General features: G+C 40.2%; 1 non-coding gene and 1 pseudogene across 1 annotated transcript; one reads left to right on the forward strand and one right to left on the reverse strand.

Annotated features, from left to right (window-relative positions):
- The first annotated feature begins 2,649 nt into the window (after nucleotides 1-2,649).
- Nucleotides 2,650-2,835, forward strand: LOC144499322 (U2 spliceosomal RNA). The gene has a single exon (XR_013498812.1). It is a non-coding gene; the product is annotated as a U2 spliceosomal RNA (small nuclear RNA).
- Nucleotides 2,836-17,129: 14,294 nt separating this feature from the next.
- On the reverse strand, nucleotides 17,130-17,309 carry LOC144499323 (U2 spliceosomal RNA; annotated as a pseudogene).
- Between the last annotated feature and the right edge of the window lie 1,273 nt (nucleotides 17,310-18,582).

Consider the following 18,582-nt stretch of genomic DNA (forward strand, 5'->3'; position numbering starts at 1 on the left):
AACCATGGAACATTGCAAATATTCTCCTCTAAAAGACACAGTTTCGTGCCTTCACTGAACCAGCAAAAGTTTCCCAGACTTGGTCATCTAAGCTGTATTGTGTGGTAACTATGAGCTGGATTTGACTTCTAAAGTTACTAAGGCAGATGTTGCTTGGAAAAAGGGTTGTCTTAGTGAGTTCAGGGTTCATGCGCATATTTTGGGAACAAGAGGTAATTTCAGATAAAACGGTGCATTTAGTTATTAATATACTTCAGTGTCATAATGTAATTTAGTCTTTCTTGTGTGTTTTTCATTTCTTTGACATTAATAAATACTCTTTATTAATTGTTTACACAACGACTCGACTGGTTCCTCATTGGGTTGTACATTGTTCCTCACATTATTCCAAACAAATATACACCACTAAAACCAGTGTTTCAAGTTATCCTTTGGGGTTTTGGGCACTCTCGTGGGTAACATCAGCGTGGACTTTAACATTTAGCCATCACCTGTTCTTCACCTAATCACTTTACATGTCAGTCTCTTTTAGTGGGGTAAATGTTTTCCTCCTTTCCCTCATTCTGGTCATTCTTATAAGCTGTTCCTCTATAATAATTTTTAGTTCTTGTAAGAGGTTTTTTTTTCTAATATCAATATTTCTATTCTATTGACTAATACTGCCTGCCTCACTCAATGTTTTATCAGCGTTTTCTGCTTCTGTTGCATTCTTTTGGGTTACCCTTGTGTCTGAACCATTTTAATCAGCCAATCCAATCAAATTGCTGAGAAAACACTGCAAAGTACTGCTATACTGCCTGATGGACCTTGCTCACTGGAACACTGGCTTACAGTGCTATCTAGAGACAACCCTCATTGTCATCGGGGATCTAAGTTGAGCATTTATTTATCAAAAGCACCCTGGAGTATTGCACACCTGCTGGGCTCTGATTGTGGATTACCAAGTCTTGGACAAGCTTGGTTCCAATCATACATGCTATTTTGAAGTTAGCTATAAAAAGGATGAGATCCTTTTGCATCTCATCTCAGGGAGAGTAAATAGTTGCATTGGGTTGTACACTGACCATCAAACTTTAACTTGGATCTGAGCTCATTTTACAAAAAAGTAAAACACAAAAAACTATGTCATATCTTTCCCTTTTCTACAATAATTGAACCTGCATATCTCACTGAATGATGAGTGCTGGACAAACTGCAACATTTTCAGTCTATCGGATTAATGAGCAATATCTTGCAGGCCACACGATGGGTTTGACTGCACTCACACTTTTTTCTCATTGCCCCTTTTAAATGTGGAGTAGCGTTTTCAGATGCCCATTGCTCTGAGTTGCACTCCTCTGCCCTCTAACATTTTGCATGCAATTACCAGATGGAAAATATTAGCTCTGCTGAATAAAACATGGCACAGTCTTGCTGCTAACCAACACAGGTTGGATGAATCTGTCATTTAAGCAGCATGACTTTCTGTGGCCAATTCTGTAATCCATGAGCAATGTGATACTAAACAAGGAATCTAGTGTTATCCAATCAGCCCAGTTCTGAAAATCCCTGTTTAGTGGAAGCATTGCCAAATCTCCTAAATTTTGTGAGAGCAAACTGAAACAGGAGCCAAAATGACACTTCATCCTTACTTCATACATTTGTGGGCTATCCAACCAATTTTAACACTCTGCCTTTTGCTGTTAACGCTCACATTGACCACCTCTGAGCTGTCTGTGCTTTTAATCTTTCTTTCAACTAGTTATCAGGAAGAAATCAGGGATGGCATTTAATAAAAGGGTATCGTTAAGAAACACAGTTAACACACACAATTCTATGTCCCGAATGTCAAAAGCTGATCTTTCATCAAGTTTTATGCTATTGTAAACAAGGGGTCCTTTCCTCCTCAGTACAGTTGTTGCCCTGCTGTCACGAGATGACAGCTTCAAATTAACTCTACTTTCACTTTGTAGAATAATTTTTTGGAAACGTGGTGCACAAACAGCAATCTACATTCACTGGAAATCCATCCAATAGCCCGAGAACCTTTGAAACTTCATTTTAATCGTTTTAATATTAGTGGAGTGTGTCTATTCTCCCTGGGTCACTGTAAGCAGATATATAAATCATGTCGTACAGGTATATCCATATGACTTTCACCATGGCTTTCACCATAATGTGACTTTCACCATTTCAGTGACATCAGTTGTTCATGGTAACCTGGGGATTATGCACCTTAAAGTGGTGTGAGACAGGGAAGGTTGCACACTGCTGCTAATAAGATTTGAATACAATTGTGAACTATTTTTAGTGACAGTGAAGTAGGTGTTGCTTCTCGGCCTTTTGGCTAAGATCAAGTGTATGGTCGGCACCCCATTGTCTACCGCACTTGGTCGAGGTCACTGGGTTACGCTGAGGCTTCATATGTTTCATATGAAGCAATTTTTAAAAGCGGCATCTCGGCCTTTTGGCTAAGATGCAAATGAGCTCAACTCTTGGAGGAGGAACCTCCCCCTTCTCCAATCAGCTTGGCTCATGTAGATCAGACCCAGGACAGGGTGGTTTGGTCGCTCGCCCTGTCTTGTCAGCCTGGATCTGAAATGTCTCAACTTGTTGAGACTCTGAATTGGATTTGATTTGATTGAATTGGAAAAGTATAAAAAAAAAGGTGTTGCTTCTCGGCCTTTTGGCTAAGATCAAGTGTAGTATGGATTGGATGCTGCACTTGGTTGAGGTCATTAGGTTACACTGAAGCTTCATATGTTTCATATGAAGCAATTTTTAAAAGCGGCATCTTGGCCTTTTGGCTAAGATGCAAATGAGCTCAAGTCTTGGACGAGGTATTACTTTCCCTCCTCCAATCAGCTTGGCTCATGTAGATCAGGCCCAGGACAGGGTGATTTGGTCGCTCGCCCTGTCTTGTCAGCCTGGATCGGAAATGTCTCAACTTGTTGAGACTCTGAATTGGATTTGAATTGATTGAATTGGAAAAGTACAAAAAAAAGAGGTGTCCTTTGAAAACATCTTTCAAAGGACACCTACTTTGAAAATAAAAGTGTTCTTGTTACACAGTGCAGGTAGCTAGATAAAAATAAATATGTCCCCCTCAGATGCCAGGCTTATGTAAATGCGAGGTAAATATAACAGAAAGGGAGAAAGCTGCCTCAGCTACATAATGGTTTTGCCAAGTCGAGCTGTATTTGGGATGGGGAGCAAAGTGGCAATGTGCTCAATTGCTGATGCAGCTTGGAAAAGGAAGCAAAAGATCTAGAACCTACTAAAATCTAAACCTGAGCCTGCACATTTGGTCTTTACCCTCAAGAACAAATCAGCGCAGTGTGTATTTCTGAGAAAGAATGAAGAGAATGAGTGTGAGATCATGTTGAGCTTTAAGAGAAATAAATTGCTTAAACAAACAACTCATTTAATCTATGCAAATAATAGAACTGGAAACTTGAAATAAAAACGGAAAATGTTGCAAACACTTGACAGGTCAGGCAGCAATTGTGGACAGAGGAAGGGGGGGTTAACATTTCAGGTCAATGACCTTTGGACAGAACTGTCAACAAAACATCAACAATCTGAAAAATTTATAATACCTTTTTTCCACCTCACTTTTGAGAGTTTCCACCACTTGTTCATTATCATTTTAATGGTTTTATCCCTGTTGACAACTGGCAGTACAGGGGTGGGTGGGGAGGGGATGGGACGAGGTAGAGGTGGAATGGGGAAGAGGATGATGCAGAATCGTTGGATATCATGGCATTGGGAATTTGCAACTGGGAGAGAAGATCCAGTGATCTGGCAGTCCTGAATATTGCAGTGTTGTGGATAGGCAGTTAACAGATTCTGGAAAAACTACAGGGGAAACTAACTAAGACCACTGCCCTGAACTACCACTGCTTTCACCTGTAACATTCCCCTTTGCTATTCTCTACAGCTAAGCTAATCTCTGACCTGCCTCTAACCTCTCAGGCTGCTGAAACCAGCTTGCAATGCCTTACTGAACTATATTATACTACTTTTATTGACTGAAGTTATGAATACAATAATCAAATAGCATGAAGTGTTTGCAGTATTAAAAGTAGCTTCAGGCTGGCAGTATTTCTAAGAAACAAGGCCAGGGCATAAGTGAGTGGTGTGCCAAATGCACCAGGAATTAGTCATGGCCAAACAGGTTGGAATGCAATGCCAATCAAGAACAAGTCAACATTATGGTTGATCAGGAACAGAACATTACGAGCTGGAAATAGTTTGGAGTGGGTGGCATGGGATGGACAAATAAATGTCAGATTTAGGGAAACTGGACAGATGTACAGAGCTCTGGGGGGATGGGGACTTTTAAAAAATGCTGTACTCCCCATGGCGTTAGTGATATAGTAAATAGGGGCTGATACAAAAATACATACAGGCCAGAATTTTACCGTCCCGCGCGCCATGGAATCAGAGCGGGCGAGGGGCAGACAATGGAAATGTCCGTTGACCTCAGTCGGGATTTTACGGTTTCGGGACAGGCGAGGCCATAAAATCCCACCCACGTGTCCCAAACTGCCAAACTCAAACCCCAGATTTAAGCTTTGTGGGGTGAAACTTGAAATTTGCATAAGTATTGGGTGGTTTTATGGATTAGGTGAGTTGCTTTAAATTTGCTTAGGAAAGAGATATGCCATTCCATCTTTCAGCCTGCAGTCATCAGGACAAGCGGTCAGGATGAAGATAAAAAGAAGCTTATGGCAGTTACCGCGAACTCACTACAGCAGAGTCCCGAGAGGAATATTAAAAGTGCAAGGAGTAACTTAAAAAGGAAATTTGAAAAGCCATGAGGGTACATGATAAAGCTTTGGCGGATAAAATAAAGGAAAATCTAAAGGAGTTTTTAAAAATATATAAAGAGCAAGAGAATAACTAGGAAAAGAGAATGAAAGAGAAGGGTTGGCATGGTGGCACAGTGGTATCACAGTGGTGTCTGCATGGGTTTCCTCCGGGTGCTCTGGTTTCTTCCCACAGTCTGAAAGACATGCTGGTTAGGTGCATTGGCCATACTAAATTCTTCCTCAGTGTACTCAGAGTGTGGTGACTCGGGGATTTTCACAGTAATTTCATTGCAGTATTAATGTAAGTCTACATGTGACACTAATAAATAAACTTAAACTTAAAACTTAACAGTTAGGGATCACATAGATAATCTGTGTGCAGACCTGGAAGATGTGAGTACAGTCTTCAGTGAATACTTTGCATTGGTCTTCACAGTGGAAAAGGATGACACAGGTGTAGACGTCAGGCTGGAGGATGATGAAATATTAGAGGAAATTAACATAGAGAAAGAGGAGGTGCTAGCAGGTTTAGTAGTCGTAAAAGTGATTAAATCCACAGGCCTGGATGAGAAGAGCTATTGAGGGAGGCAGGAGAGGAGACATCAGGGGCACTGGCAGTAATTTTGAAATCCTCTCTGGCCACAGGTGAGGTGCCAGTGGACTGGAGGACTGCTCACATTGTCCCATTACTAAAAACAGGAGCAAAAACAGAAAATGCTGGAAAATCTCAGCAGGCCTGACAGCATCTGTGGAGAGAGAATAGAGCCAATGTTTCGAGTCTGGATTCTGGATTACCCTTCATTGGCTCTATTCTCTTTCCACAGATGCTGAGATTTTCCAACATTTTCTGTTTTTGTTTCCATTTCTGTTTCTGTTTCAGATTCTAGCATCCACAGTATTTTGCTTTTAAACTAAAAACAGGAGGTAGAGATAAACCAGGAAATTATAGACCAGTCAGCCTAACCCCAGTGGTGGAGAAGTTTCAAGAAAGAATTCTAAGGGACAGACTACATCTGCATGTGGATAGTCACGGATTAATCAGTGATAGTCAACTTAGATTTGTTAAGGAAAGATCATTTGACAAATTTAATTACATTTTTTGAGGAAGTAACCAAGAGTGTTGATGAGGCTAATACATTTGATGTAGTCTACTTAGACTTTAGCAAGGTTTTTGATAAGGTCCCTCCAGCAGACTAAAGTTTAACGTTTATTCATTAGTGTCACAAGTAGGCTTACATTAACACTGCAAGAAAGTAAGGGCTCATGAGATCCAAGGCAGAGAGGCACATTGAATCCAAATTGTTTGAGAGGCAGGGAGCAGAGGATAATTGTAGAGGGAAGTTTCTGTAACTGGAGGTTTGTTCACAGTGGGGTTCTGTAGGGCTTGGTGCTGGGGCCCTTGCTATTTGTGGTGTGCATTAATAATTTGGACTTAAATGTAGGGGGTATGATCAAGAAGTTCGCGGAAGACATGAAAATTGGTGGGGTGGAAAATATTGAGGAGGATAGCTATAGACTGTAGAAGGATATCAATGGATTGGCAAGGTGGGCAGAAAATCCCGACCAATGAGAGGGAGTTTCTAGGGATATTCAGTTACAGATAGCGAATTGTGAGAGCATTGGAGGGGAGGGGAGGCTTTGTTGGTGCTTGCAGGAATACCAGAAGCAGCATCTCTAGATAAGGGAACTATGAAACCAGGATAACATCAAAAAATGCTGGATAAAGTCAGTAGGTCTGGCAGTATCCATGGAGAGAGGACAACAGTTAACGTTTTGAGTCCATATAACCCTTCTAGAGATCTGTACCCTTCAAGAAACCAAGATTCTGGGGTCATGGGGCATTGGGACAGAAGTATCTCACATCTGGGATTAATGATGGGTTAAAAATGTTGTTTGGGAGCAATGAAAAAGGAGTTGAGCTCTGGGAACAATGGAGAAGTGGTTGTTTGGTTGTGAGATGAGGTTGGGATAACGCTACTTTGAATAATTAAGAGGAACTTCTCAGTTTCTTTTTCTTGCAACACACAAGTGCCATAGTCATTCCCCTCCCCTTTGTCAGTGTGAAAACAGGATCACAGATTGAATCCTATTGCTTGTACATTGTGTGAACAGAATACCTGCATCCTTTTGTCCTGATTTGTTTCTTATGAACTTGAAAGGAGCAGAAAAAGAATTTCTGGGGGAATAGCATAGCAGTATGGAAGCAACGCTGTTGAAGGCAGATTATTATTGAATGGGTGTAAATTGAGAGAGATGGATACTCAGCGGGACCTTGGTGTCCTTGCGCATCAGTCGCTGAAAGTAAGCGTGCAGGTACAGCAACAGTAAAGAAGGCAAATGGTATGTTGGCCTTCACAGTGAGAGGATTTGAGTATAGGAATAAGGATGTTTTATTGCAATTGTATAGGGTGCTGGTGAGGCCATACCTGGAGTATTGAATGCAGTTTTTGTGTCCTTATCTGAGGAAGGATGTCCTGGCTATAGAGGGAGCACAGCGAAGGTTTCCCAGGCTGATTCTTGGGATGGCAGGTCTGTCATATGAGGAGAGACTAAAGCGGTTAGGATTGTATTCATTGGAGTTTAGAAGAGAGAGAGGGGTTCTCATAGAAACTTATAAAATTCTAACAGGATTAGACAGGGTGGATTCAGAAAGAATGTTCCTGATGATGGGGGAGTCCAGAATTAGGAGTCATAGTTTGAGGATAAGGGGTAAACCTTTTAGAACTGAGGTGAGGAGAAATTTCTTCACCAAGCGTGGTGAATGTGTGGAATTCACTACCACAGAAGGTAGATGAGACCAAAATGTCTGATTTCAAGAAGAAATTAGATATAGGTCTTGAGGCTAAAAGGGTCTCGGGAAATGGGGGGAAGGTGGGATCACAATATTGAATTTGATAATCAAAATGAATGACGGAGCAGGCTTGAAGGGCCGAATGGCCCACTCCTGCTTCTAGTTTCTATGTTTGTATGAAATTACACTTTTCTTTGAAAATCTTTGCTTTTAAAAAAAGGTACATTGAGCTCAGAGGAAAAATACAAATAAAATATTTAAAATATTAACATCTTAAATGGAGTTCAGATCAATAGAAAAAAACAAATCAGAATGCAAAAAGGAGGAATTCAACTGCCAGCCTCCAATCAGACTGCTGGAATATGAGGATTGACTGATCAAGATCAGGTCAATCAGATGAACAATCCTTGACATATATCTAGCGAGTTCCATATCTCAAATGCGTGTCCCATTACTCTTCACCACCTCCAGGCTGACAAAATATCAGGAGGTTTGGAGGATTACCCTTGCTGGCAGAAGGCAGAGGGCATAGGTTGGAGCAGTTATAACCCACATTAGAGTCAGAACAGCACTCCTAATATAGGAAAACATAGCAGAAAGCAGGTATATACAAATAAGAGAGAAGTTATATTTAAATAATGCCTTTACATATGTTCAATTCCTTCTAAAAATAATTTACAGTCAATGAAGCACATTTGAAATGTAGTCAATACTGTAATGTAAGGAAACATGGCAGCCAATTTGTGAAGAGGTAAATCTTACAAATAACAATATGATAAATGACTAGATAATCTGTTCTAGTGGTATTATTAAGGGCCAGATATTGGGAAAATAAATTGTTTTTAACTGGTGCCATGGACTCCTTTACATTCACCTAAGGAACTTCAATTTAAACTTCCATCAGAAACACCTCTGACAGTGTAACTCTCCCTAAATATTCCACTGAAGTGTCAGCCCAGATTATGTTCTCAAGTTTCAAGTGGCACTTGAACCCACAACCTACTGACTCAGGGTTGAGAAGGCATGGTAGTGCAAGCACAGACAAAATAGATGCAGAATCTCGATGCAGGTCAGAGGATTGGTCAGAATACAAAGAACAAGTAGAGAATGACGACAGGTTAATCAGTAGATTGAAATTGGTGCATGACAGGAAGCTAGCTAGAAATGTTAGCAAGCATGTAAGGAGAGCAAGAGATCCTACAGGTATTTGAAAAGGTAGAAAGTAATTAAAGTGAGCGTTGTTCCTCTGGAGAGTGAGAATGAGGAGGTATGAGATAATACGGGAATGGCAGATGAAATTGAAAAGTATTTTGCTTCTTTCTTCACTGTAGAAGATACAAAAACATTCCAGTAATAGCTGTAAATAAGGAGGTGGAGGGGAGAGAGGAATTTGGTGAAATTACAATCACGAGGGAAGCGGTACGAAGCAAACTGATGGAGATAGCAGCTCTTGAAGTATGGCTGATGGTAAAGGCCGAATCCCAGATGGAAACTTGAAACAGCTGCTGCTAAATGATTTTTGTAATTTGTATATTATGAGGAGGTGTTCTGAAATCAGGAAATGATGTCTCCAACCAGTTATGATGATTTCATATTTCAATAGATGTTTATTAAAATAAATAAAATTAAAACATTACACTTAAAAACAAGAATGCCTTCAAAGTAACAGTTCTTTAAAACAGTTCCAAAATATCTTAATTTAAAGTACACTCAGAGCTAACCTTCCCTTTTCTGCTAGGCAACAGTCCTTACAGACTTTTAAATCTATAGATTTCTAATAATTTTACCACGCAATGCCTTTTCACTCTTGGGATGTCCTCTGAGGCTGACAGTAACTAGGTTCTCCAGGTCTGACCTTGTCTATACTGTCTTCTGGGAGATCTGACCAGTTACCACACTGTCTTCTGAAAGATCTAAGCAGCTGTCCCCTCACACAGGCGTCAGTGTTTTCTTAAATGTGTTACTTCCCTTTGATCTCTCTATCCTCTATTATTTCACACAATCTCTCAGAATTGATCAAACATCTTTCTTTATTTCATAGCTCCTATATTTTAAAATGTTGTCTCTACATTCTACCTCTGTCCCATTTCCCCTCCTCCCCCAACATCTTCATCTGTCACAGTTTACAGCTTCTCTACCGTTTGGCCATTCACACCTCTTATTCTTTCTGTGGACAGCTATTAGCAGTCTTTTCTCCTGGTTTCCACGGCTATGACTCATCTTTCATTTCCTCCCCCTGCAGTATAAATATCTCCCACTTTCTATGCCTTTTACCATTGAGAAATGGTCATCTGGACTCGAAACGTCAGCTCTTTTCTCTCCTTACAGATGCTGCCAGACCTGCTGAGATTTTCCAGTGTTTTCTCTTTTGGTTTCCTATATTTGTCTCATTTACTTACACTTTTACAACTTGTACATGGTAAGTTTCCCTTTAAATTAAAACAACACACTTCAAAACTACTTCTTTTATTGCCTCATGTAAATTCATATTGAGGTTCCCCTTGGTTCATTAACAAATCAAAAGTAAAATTGTGGTCTGCAAAAAATGTTTTTGAATTGGGGGAAGCAGATTTATTTAAATAAGGCAAGATCTAGCCAAGGTAGACTGGAAATAGCTTCTTGTGGGAAAATCTACATCAGAGGAGTGGAGGGTTTTTGAAAAAGAAATGGGGAGTGTACCGGCTCAACACGCTCCCTTTAGGGTGAAATGTTGGAGCAACAAATCCAGAGAACATTAGATGTCTAGAAATAGTCAAGACTGGATAAGAAAGAAAAGAGGCTTTTAGCAGGTATAAAGGGAGCAAGTCAGTCGAATCGTTAGTGGAGCTTAGAATGTGCAGGAGGGAACTCAAGAAAGCAATTAGGAGAGCAAAGAAAGGGCATGAAAAAGCTCTGAAGGGTAAGATTATGGAGAATCCCAAGGTATTTTATAGGTAAGTTAAGGGAAGGGGATAATCAGGGAAAGAGTAGGGCCCATAATGGGGAATTGATAGGGTTTTGTGAGGATACTGTGGCGTTAAGAAATGTATTTCAATCATATTTCTTTGCAGGATTTTGTCGGCACCGTGTTGTCTGCAGCCGGTGTCCTCTAATTGTTACTGAAGCAATATAGTAGGCATCATGCTGATTTTAATCTGAACTAATGCAGGGTCCTGTGATTTTTGGTGTCCCTTGGAATTGCTGAGTGGAGCTTGATGATTGACAGATCTGGTGATAAGCCTGGGGACAGCTTTTTTTTTAACAGAGCATTCCAAGTTGTTAATTTCATTTCAGTTGCTGCCTGGGGAGCCTCAGAGAATTGATCCAATATTCAAAGGACTAATTCACAGCAGATGTTAAAAAGCTGCAAATCCAGCATCACATGAACATACTTGCTTTTCATGCTAAGCCTGGAGAAGGGTGTATATCTGTGGGATGGTGTTTGACTTAGAACAGCAGAGATAGCTAATTGTTAGGCGTTATACTGTGTCATGTTTAAGTTTCATAACTGGTAAAAGTTATGCTAACTTTTTGTTATATTTAAATGTGTTCTTAAATAAACTTTATTTGATAAAAGCTTTCTAGTGGGTCACTTGAATTATACCTGGAGTGAAACACCTTATGCTCACCCATGCCAAAATCACGTGTAAAACTTAGTGTCTAAAACACATTGGGGTTTCTGGCCTGGGTCTTAACAGTGTTATATGAATACTTCATATCTGTCTTTACTCAGGAGGAGGAGGATGTAGGTACAGAATTTGGGGAGAGAACTGTGAGGCTCTTGAAACAGTTTGACACCTGATTGCGGTGTATAAGATTATGAGGAGTATGGACAATGTGGATAGGAAGCAGCTGTTCTCCTTAGTTGAAGGGTTAATAATGAAGGGGCATAATTTTAAGGTGAGGGCAGATGATTTTGAGGGTGGATTTATGGGAAAAAAATTAATCCCAAGAAGCTGGAATGCACTGCCTGGGAGGGTAGTAGAGGCGGGAAATTGCACAATTTTTAAAGGTATGTGGATGAGCTCTTGAAATGTCATAACATTCAAGGCTATGGGCCAAGTGCTGGAAGGCATGATTAGTATAGATTTAATGTAGCTTTGTCAGCGCAGACTCGATGGGCCAAAAGACTTCTTCTGTACTGTATGACTCTGTAACTACTTCTTCTTACAGTTGTTTAGACCCCTTGTAGTCTCTCCGTCTCTTCCTTCAATTACGCCAGCCTGTTTTCCAGTATATAGGCAACATGATGGTGGTAGTACCAAAATAAAAATATTATAATTTCTTGTTGTCTTTTCTTGACAGAAATGATAAGTCTCCACAGTCCTGATGGACGTCATCCTAGGATCTTAAAAGAAGTGGCTGATGGTAGACGCATTGGTGTTAATTTCACTAAATTCTGCAAAGGGTCCATCAGACAGGAAAGTAGCAGATATGACCCCTCTATTGAAGAAGGGAGGGAAGCAGGAAACAGGAAACAATAGGCCAGTTAGCTTGATGTCTGTCATGGGGAAGGTGTTAAAATTGATCATTAAGGGGGCTCTAGTTGAGCACTTAGAAAAAACACAAGATATTTGGGAAGCGTCAGCACAGTTTTGTGAAAGGGAAATCATGTTTTAACCAATTAACTGGAGTTCTTTGATGGAATAACATACGCTGCGGATAGAGAGGAATCTGTAGATGTACTGTACTTAGATTTCCAGAAGGCATTTAATAAGGTGCCACGTTAGAGGTTATTGTGGAAAATAAAAGTTTATGGTGTCGGGGATAACTTATTAGCATGGATAGAAGATTGGCTAGCTAATAGGAAACAGAGAGTTGGCATAAATGGATTTCTGTCTGATTGGCAGAGTGTGACCAGTGAAGTCTCGCAAGGGCCTGTGCTGGGGCCTCAACTTTTAATATTTATATCAATGACTTAGATGAGGGGAGCAAAGGCATAGCAGGTAAATTTGCAGACGACCCAAAGATAGGTAGGGAAGTATGTTGTGCAGAGGAGGTAAGGAGGTTGCCTATGGATACTATGGATATAGATAGTTTGAGTGAGTGGGTAAAAATCTGGCAGATGGAGTATAATGTGGGAAAATGTGAAGTTCACTTTGGCAGGAAGAAGGCAAAGGCAGAATATTACTTAGTAGGAGAATGGCTGCAGAATTCCAAGTTGCAGAACGAACTCGGCATTTTCATGCATGAGCCACCAAAAGTTAGTATGCAGGTACAACAAGTAATTAAGAAAGCTAATAGAATGCTATCCTTTATGAGGACATACTGTATGCAGTTTTGGTCACCTTATTTAAGGAAGGATGTAAATTCCACGGAGATGGTTCAGAAGAGGTTTAATAGATTGATATCTGGAAGGAGCAGGTTTCATGAAGAAAGATTGAATATATTGGTCTTACTTCCACTGGAGTTTCAAAGAGCAAGGGGTGACTTCATTGAAGCATATAAGATTCTGAATATTTTTGACAAAGTGGGCATGGAAAGGATATTTCTTCTTGTGGGTGAGTCCAGAACTAGGGGGCACTGCTTTAAAATGACAGAGATGAAGAGAAATGTTTTCTCTTAGACGGTTGTGCGCCTTTAGAACTCTCTGACTCACAAGGTGGAGGTTTTTTGAAGGTGGAGGTAGATAGATTCTTGTTAGGGATGGGGATCGAAGGTTATCCGGGGTAGATGGGAATTTGGAATTCAAAGCACAAACACATGATCTTATTGAATGGCAGAGCAAGCTCGAGGGGCCAAATTTTCTACTTCTACGCCTATTTTGTATGTTTGTATGAAGTGTAAGGTGATGAAGAAGGAAGGTAAGTCTGAGACAGACTAAAACCCTGTAAAGTTAGTCCTGAAATAGTAGAATTGCATACTTTGTTCAGATTTAGACCCTGTGCATTCCAATGTTTTACTCTACTGCTGCACAGCTGATGGATTTACCAAAGAAGAAATTGATAATATTTGAAGCAACTGGAAATAAATTGACCTGGAAGACATATCAAGGCACAGGAAGTATTGGATAAAATTAGGACTAAATAATAGAGGAATTTTGACATGTTGTTCATCAATGTTAACAACATGTTTTATCATAGCACCTTTAAAGTACAAAAATGTCCTGAGATGCAATCAAAAAGAAAGAGATTATTGAGAGGGCTGGCCATAATCTTGGACATACAGGGTGGATTTTAGGGGTGAGCTTAAAACATAAGAGCCAAGTAGATGGGTTTCAGGAGGAAATTTCAGACGATGGAATCCAGACAGCTGAAGACACAATCATCAATGGTAGGGCAGAAAGAGGGTGGCGCATAAGAGGCTCAGGTCAATGAAGCAGAATTTGGAGAATTCTGCCTTCAAACCTTTCTTAGCACTGAGTGCCATTAAGTGACAATGACTCCCTGAAAAAACCCTGCTTGTATTGACAGTAGAGTTGCTGCTGCTATCCATCTAAAGAGACAGGTTATTATTGCTGTAAATGGTCTTCATTTGAATAAAAAAATGGTTTGCAGCTCCTGTACTTGTTGCAGAATGTGATCTGTATTTTACACTTAGTGATGGAGGCAAGTGTTTAGTCCTGTGCCACCTGTCCTTTTGCAGTATGGTTTATATTGAGACAGATTGAAAGGAAGCAATTCCTTTTGACAGCTGCTGAAGTCATTAATACGGCCATCTCTTGAGCCACAGAGAGTAGACCTGCTCCCCATCTTTCCACAACAATCCACCCCTCCCACCACACTGCCACTGCCCCTGCCCCCAACTTTCTCTGGGTGGACACTTATTCCTTGACAGTTTGAATTAAAAGAGGAGCCTTGCTGTCAATCCAGAATCCCCCATGCAGAATCATTCTTCATACACTCAGTCAATATCTTATGTTTTTCTTACTTTTTTCCAAGATAGATAGTTGAAGTGTGCAGACTGTTGTTTAAGATGTAGCTGCCAAACATGCCAGGCACAGCAGCAAGCATAATTCAGAGGCTGAAAGTTTAGATAAATGTAAAGCATCCACCATGCACAGTATTGGAACTGGCATACATGCAGTAATTTATGGCTCCATATAGTGACACCAAAACCCCTAACCAGAATTGAGATGATTGGACAACATCCCAGTTAATCACGCCTAGAGACAACACTGCTATAAGTAAGTGGGATTGATTTTAGATGTTGAACTTGAGTGTAACTAACAAATATTCACTGTATTTTGAATGTAGAAATAATAAATATGTAACATGTAATTATCCTTCACTCATTGCATTTTGCTTGCCAAATAATCCTCCATTACTCAGCAGTCTATGTTAACAATAGTTTCTATATGTTCCACCATGCTCCGACTCATTTGCTGACACTGTGGTGTCACTGTTTTCTCCATTAACTTATTGGAAATTAATGAGTGAGCGATCTATCAGACTATAAGAATGAAGGTTCCTGTGATGTACAATTTTGCTGCTCATTGCTCACAATCCTTCATGGATGTCCACTTTTAGGCTGCTAGATCTATCCTACTTATGTTAATTTTGTACAATCTCATATTGGTAGTGCCATGCTACATGTTGGTTAGCTGCCTATTGATTAACATGATTAATAATGTGCAGTCAGCCTTAACTGTGCTGTAGAGTACATGTCTCAGGTGTGGGTTCAAGACAGGAGAGCATCCTGTTAAAGCTAACCTGAACCTTATAAAGGAGAGTTACATTATGACTTCAAATGGTGCTGGAAGTCATGCAAGACCAGAATTGACCTGAAGAGAGAGAGAAATGACACATGGGAGAGAGCAAGCTGCAAGATTTCCTGTCACTGCACTGGAGGCATTGGTCAGGGAGATCCAGAATGGGACAGACACATTTTAGCTACAAGGAGCCAAAGGCCTTCCAGCCAAATTTGGAGATGAAGATATGGTTGAGCAAATCAATAGTTCCAGAAATGTTGTGGCAAATGGAGGGCCAAAAGTTAGAAGGTTAGGATTTTGAAAGCAAACCTGTAAGTGAATTGAGGATAGTTTTTTTTCCAGGGGTGGTTACAGAAGGAGGTAGGGCTGGGGCCAGGAAATCTTTTCAGTGCTGTTGTTTGAGGGATAAATGTTGACAAGGACCTGTGCTGCTCTTCTTTGAATAGTGCCTTGCTATCTTTTACATCTACTTGAGCAAGAGAAAAATGTGGCCTTTATTCAATGTCTTAACTAAAAGATAGGGTAGCATTCCTTCAGTAATGCAATGGCTGTAAAGTCTCTAGGATAAGGAATTACACCCTTAATCTTCTGACTCAAAGGCGAGAATGCCAGTAATTGAGTCAACGTTTATACCTTTAGAAGTCCTCAGGAAGATCTCCTAGCTGCTCAACTGGTAGTCCTGGCATGAACCCAATCAATTTTCTTTAACAGGTCCCATTTTAATTTAATTGGTGAGTTGCCAATGCCCAACAATGACTGAGAAGCAGATAGATGAGTACTAGGTGGAAAGTTTGTCTGGGGCCAGGAGTAGAATTCATGCAAAACTTTTGTGAATGGAAAGTTTTACTGAAAGAGCCAAAACTGATCTTGTTCTCATCCAATTATACTGGATGATTCAGGAGTTATCCTACCTGCACTATTTTCTATACTTTAACTGCCTTCAGATGTTGAGTCAGGCTCAGGATGGGTGCAGTGCCTCGTCTTGTCAGCCTGGATCTTGTATGTCTCTTTTGTGGGGACCTTGAATTGGATTCAATTGGATTTTGAATTTGGTTTTTGGAGTGAGTGGGGAATGAATTTGGGTTTGCCTGGTCCATTTTGAGCAAAAAAACTGCCTTCCTGTATGAACTTAATTGAATGTAATCTGGGAAGTTGAAATTTTTTTTTGTTTTATTCCAATTCAATCAAATCAAGTCCAATTCAGAGTCTCAACAAGTTGAGACATTTCCGATCCAAGCTGACAAGACAGGGCCTCCACTCCTGTCTTGGGCCTGATCTACATGAGCCAAGCTGATTGGAGTAGGTGCAGGTCCTCCTCCTCCAAGGCTTGATCTCATTTGCATCTTAGCCAAAAGGCCGAGATGCCACTTTTAAAAATTGCTTCAAATGAAGCTTAAATGTAACCCAATGACCTCAACCAAGCACAGCATTCTATCCATACTACACTTGATCTTAGCCAAAAGGCCAAGAAGAATTTTTTTTAAATACTTTTCCAATTCAATCAAATCAAGTCCAATTCAGAGTCTCAACAAGTTGAGACATTTCCGATCCAGGCTGACAAGACAGGGCATGCGACCCTTTACCCTGTCTTGGGCCTGATCTACATGAGCCAAGCTGATTGGAGGAGGGGGAGGTTTCCTCCTCCAAGGCTCGATCTCATCTGCATCCCAGCCAAAAGGCCAAGATGCCGCTTTTAAAAATTGCTTCATATGAAAATGAAGCCCAAATACAACCCAATGACCCCAACCAAGTGCAGCATCAGCAGACCACACTTTTTAAAAATACTTTTCCAATTCAATCAAACCAAGTCCAATTCAGAGTCTCAACAAGTCGAGACATCTCCAATCCAAGCTGACAAGACAGGGCCTTCACACCTGTCTTAAGCATGATGTGCATGAGCCAAGCTGATTGGAGGAGGGGGAAGGCTTCCTCCTCCAAGGCTTGATCCCTTTGCATCTTAGCCAAAAGGCCAAGATGCCGCCCTTAAAAATTGCTTCATATGAATATGAAGCCTAAATGCAACCCAATGACCTCGACCAAGCGCAGCATCCAATCCATACTACACTTGATCTTAGCCAAAAGGCCGAGAAGCGTTATAGCACAAATTGCTGAGATCAACGCAGTATAGAATGATGATAACATAGGACCTTCCTGCTTCTGTTGCTCATCACCACACTAAGTACATCTAACACTATGCTATAAGTGGATTTGTGTTGATATTTATAGTAAGTTTGATTCTTATTTGAATGGAGCAGTTTTTTTATGTTTTAGAGATTAATTTTAATAACATCTATACAAGTTGGAATTGACAGAACAGACTATATGTTTTGCCAAATAAAGCAATGAAATTTACATAAAGTTTAAAGTGGCCATTTCCATTGATTGTGAGGGGCTTCTTCTATTAATGGAATAATGGATTACACTTACTTTTAAATCGTACTTTATCATCACTGAAGGTAAAGATTTCCAATTTCAACAAATAGTTTTCGAGATGCTGGTTGTTTTATTAGTGGTAGAAAATGTAATTGCTATCAACATTTAGAATGATCAAGCTGAAGCAGTTTTTTCCAAAGTAAAGGTATTAATGAACTAATTAATGCTTTGTTTGGAAAGGTTTAATTAATGGGTTCATTCCAGCTGGTGATTGACATCACAGTTTTGAAGATGCAACAATAACAGGTTAGCTGCTCCTCTGGGATGGGTTTGTTTTGCTCATTGGGTTTAAGGTCACACAAACAGCACTCGCAAAGCTCTAATTTTTTTGACCATTCAGCTTATTCTCTGCCAGTGTTCATCAGTGTCCCTTTTGTTGTCTCAACCAAGGGATAAAGTAATTGGACTCCCAGAAGAGCTTGTATTGAACTCCTTGTGCCTGACTGCAGGCAGCAGCAGTGCGATGTGTTGCTGTTTCTTGTATCTTAAATACTTTACGCTTAACCCCATCCTTTGAAGTAGCCTGCACAAGATTTTCGCAACCACAAAAATGCTCCCAGTAAGATGAAGAGGCCACCATCACTTCTAGTGATTCACTTCATCTCCACGTTAGATTACAAGTATATCAATACCAGCAAGATCTTTCCTTTTGAAATCCATGCTATTGATTACTATATTTCTCATTTCCAGATATCCTTATACTCTCTCTACTAAGGATTTCATTCATTTTCTTACCACTGATGCTAAACTGACTATAGTCCATAATTCCCTAGACATGCTCTGTGGCCCATCTTAAAAATAAGAATTACATTATCTATTCACCAGTCCCTCTGGCACTATATATTTTTCTAACTAATTATTAAATATGAATAGTGACGCCTCTGCTATTTCTTCCCCAGATTTTTTAAAATACATGTCTGAAATTTATCTGAAGC

This window comes from Mustelus asterias, chromosome 9 (genome assembly GCF_964213995.1).
Source record: "Mustelus asterias chromosome 9, sMusAst1.hap1.1, whole genome shotgun sequence".
Classification (NCBI taxonomy): domain Eukaryota; kingdom Metazoa; phylum Chordata; class Chondrichthyes; order Carcharhiniformes; family Triakidae; genus Mustelus; species Mustelus asterias.